Consider the following 4,032-nt stretch of genomic DNA (forward strand, 5'->3'; position numbering starts at 1 on the left):
GCTTCAGCACAACTCCAGGAGACACAGCTCCAGGCTAACAGATGTCATCTAACAGCCAAAGTTGGAGTGCAATGCTTGGGTGAGCAGGGAATGCCCAGGGGCCAGACTCCCCACACCCACCCCAAGAGCTCCAGTGGTTATGACCTCAGCTTAGCACCAGGTAAGCTTCCATACCCCCTGAAGCCTCCAGCTGCCAGCACTTGAGGGAAGACTCAGGACACAAAACCAGTGACCAGGTCCCAGGCTCCCAGCACAAGCTTAGGTCAGTGCCCCATGCAATCCATCAAGAGAACTCAACCTTAAAAGTCAGGAAATAGGCAAATGAGCAAAAAGCAGAAGTGAATAATGACCATAGATTTTTATTATGAGGACAGACAATATTAAGGCACAAATTCAACAGAGTCAATATACCCCCATCTGAAACCTCAAAGGAAAATATGAACTGGTCTCAAGCCTGAAAAGCCTTCTTGGAAGAGCTCAAGAATGATTTTAAAAATCAATTAAGAGAAGTAGAAGAAAAGTTGGGAAAGGAAATGAGAGGTATGCAAGAGAGAGTCAATAGCTTGGAAAAGTAAGGACAAAAATTCACTGTAGAAAACAAGTCCTTAAGAAATACAATTGGCCAAGTAGGAAAAACAAAAGTACACAGAAGAAAAAAAGTCCCATAGCCATACAATTTGCCAAATGGAAAAAAGTACACTGAAGAAAACAACTCCTTAAAAAGTAGAATTGGCCAAATGGAAAAGGAGGTACAAAATCTAAGATAAGAAAACAATTTGTTAAAAATTAGAATTGGGCAAGTGAAACCTAATGACACTATGAGATATCAAGAGTCTGTGAAACAGAAACAAAACAATGAAATAGAAGAAAACATAGAATATCTCCTTGGCAAAACAACTGACCTGGAAAAGATTCAGGAGAGACAATTTAAAAATTATTACCTGAAAACCATGGTGAAAAAAAGAGCCTGGACAGCATCTTTCAGGAATTCATTAAGGAAAATTGCCCTAAGATCCTAGAACCAGAAGGTAAAATAGTTATCAAAAGAATCCATCCATTTTCCCTGCCTCCCACAATGCCCTGCCTGGGGGGATAGAGGCTCCTCACACACAAACACAAACACTCTAGGGACTGCCTTCACCTATGTGGGCTGAGGGAGGATGGGAACGGGCTGGACCATGGCGCTGCTGCTGTGGGGATGCTTGGGGGTGCTAAGGGCACTGGGCCAGCCTCCACCCTCCGACGATGGCTGCTGGAGCCACCTTTGCTGAGCAGTTCAGTCTGTGGATTGGAGTGATTTATGAAAGACTGTACTTTATATAATGCTCCAAAGAAGCCTGTGTCTTCATACATTCATTTCACAATGGACGGTTGACCCATACTCAAAAAACAAAATCCAGATATGAAAAGCATAGAGATATTTAAGAAGCTTGGAGGAAACTTCCAGAATCACAGAAAAAAAGTATATGAAGAAGCTACCAAGGCAGATAATAAAATATACAAAGAAGAGGCCTCTAAATATATGGCAGAGCTCCATCCTAATAAGAGAGAAACTTTGAGAGCAGAGAAGCATCAAAGAAAGGCTAGAAAGGAAGCAATAACAAAAAAAAGGAGAGTTAACTGCCTTTGGAAAGCCCAACAAACTTTGCTCAGGTTATAAGATTTTTATTTCAGAACTCTTTAAGGAAGCAAAAAGGATTTCATCACAGGAAATGATGAAGTTTTTAAATGAAGAGTGGAAAAATCTGTCATCATCTTGGAAGCAGGTATATTTACAACTTGATAAAGGTGATAAAATTTGTTATGCAAATGAAATTAAATTGTGGGAAGAAAGAATGCTTAAAATTGGATGGGAAGGTCTTGTATGTTTTTCAAAGATAAAATTCAAAACTGGAAAAGATTTTGAAGACATCTATTGATGTTTGCTTCTTCACAGTGAATATGATAGTTACCTAAGAACCAATCAGGTCTCTTGTTACGCAAAACTGTGGGAAAATTTCTGAGAATGATGTTGGTGAACACTTTTGACTAATTTTTTTTTGTTGACACTTGGACTTCAGCCTGTACGCTGACATATTTTGTATTAGCATCTAGCTATGTATATTCTGCTGATATAGACTCAGTCTAAATTTAGACATATTTGCTTTTGGAACTACTGAATACCAAAAAAATTCATCTCCTAGATAGGAGATGATTAATTATAGGAGGATTAATTTTACCCTCAGATAAAGGTAAATCAAACTGTGCAATATTTTTGATGCTGGATGTTGACAAGAAAGTATTCTTGTTTCCTAATGAGGAAACAAGTATTTGTTTTTCTCAAATTGTTTTAAATTACAAAAGCCACAGTGGTCTAAGCTATAACTTGTGTATTTTGAAAGAATGAGGAACTGACCTAGGTAAATTTCAATACCTAGGCAAGTTCTATTTCATAGGTAATACCAGCTCATGTAATATTCAGAGGTGGTGAGTGGACACATACACAATTGCTGATTTCATTTCTGACTTGCTAAAAAAAAACTACTGAAGGATTTGTAAAAAAGAAAAAGAAAAAAATCTATCCATCGTCTACTGAAAGAGATCCCGAATTGATAATGCCAAATCATGTTGTAGCCAAATTCAAAAATTACCAGGTCAAAGACAAAATATTGCAAGCAGCAAGAAAGAAACAATCTAAATGTTATGGAACCACAGTTAGGATTATGCAGGACCTTATGGCTTCTATATTAAAAGATCAGAGGGCATGGAATATGATATTCTATAAGGCAAGGGAGCTTGGATTATAACCAAGGATCAACTACTTAGTGAAATTGAGCATAACCATTCAGTGGAGGAGACAGACATTCACCAAAATAGAGGACTTTCAAATCTTCCTGATGAAAAGACCAGGGCTCAACAGAAAATTTGATCTTTAAATACAAGACTCAATAGAGACAGCAAAAGGCAAACAAGGAAAAGAAAAAAAAATATTATTAATAATGGGCAAACTGCTTACACCCCTACAATGGAAGGTGATATTTGTACCTCTTAAGAAACTGTATCTTTATTATGACACTTAAAAGGGGTATACCTAGACAGAGGGTGTTGGTATAAGTTGACTTTTATGTAATGATGAAAAATCTAATTAAGTAGTAAAAAGGGATTGTAATGGGAGAAGAGGAAAGGAGGAGGCAGACAAGGGTAAATCATATCACATGAAAAGACACAAAAAACTATTACTGTAGAGGGAAAGAAAGGAGGAATTGAGTATTTTTTGAACCTTACTCTCATCAGATTTGGCTCAAAGAGGGAATAACATGAGTTAGGTATAGAAATCTAACAACCTATAAGAAGTAGGAGGGGGAAGGGCAAAGAAAAGGGAGTGGGTGGATAGAAGAAAGGGAAGAAGTCATAAGGGTAAAGGGGAAGAAAAGGAAGGGGGCTAATAGAAGGGAGGGCAGAATAAAGGAGGTGGTGGTCTAAAGCAACACTCTAGTGATTATGGGAAATGAGAAAGGAGAGAGAAAAGCATAAATGGGGGAGGAGGAGTAGAATGGAGAGAAAGACACAGATAGTAATCATAACTGTGAATGTGAATGGGATGAACTCCCCCCTAAAACAGAAGTAGACAGCAGAGTGTATTAAGAACCATAATCCTAAAATATGTTGTTTATAGAAACACCTTTGAAGCAGAGGGATGTGCACAGAGTAAAGGGGGAAAAGGCTGGAGCAGAACATATTATGTTTCAGCTGAAGAAAAAAAATGGAGCAGCAATTCTGATCTTATATCTCAGCCTCCCCTCTCAGAACTAGGTAAATCTAACCACAAAATAAACGAGAAAGAAGTTAAGGAGATGAATAGAACTTTAGAAAATTTAGATATGGTTGACCTCTGTTGAAAACTGAATGGAGATAGAAAGGAATATATATTTTTCTTAGCAGTACATAGCACCTACATAAAAATTGACTATGTATGAGGGCATAAAAATTTGCACTCCAATGCAGAAAGGCAGAAATATTAAAGTCATTCCTTTCAGATCATGATGCAATAAA

The 4,032-nt window shown here is 37.6% G+C and overlaps 1 pseudogene; it reads left to right on the plus strand.

Annotated features, from left to right (window-relative positions):
• Nucleotides 1–1,198: 1,198 nt before the first annotated feature.
• On the plus strand, nt 1,199–1,919 carry LOC118832291 (annotated as a pseudogene).
• Nucleotides 1,920–4,032: the final 2,113 nt, after the last annotated feature.

This window comes from Trichosurus vulpecula, chromosome 9, assembly GCF_011100635.1.
Source record: "Trichosurus vulpecula isolate mTriVul1 chromosome 9, mTriVul1.pri, whole genome shotgun sequence".
Taxonomy (NCBI): Eukaryota; Metazoa; Chordata; class Mammalia; order Diprotodontia; family Phalangeridae; genus Trichosurus; species Trichosurus vulpecula.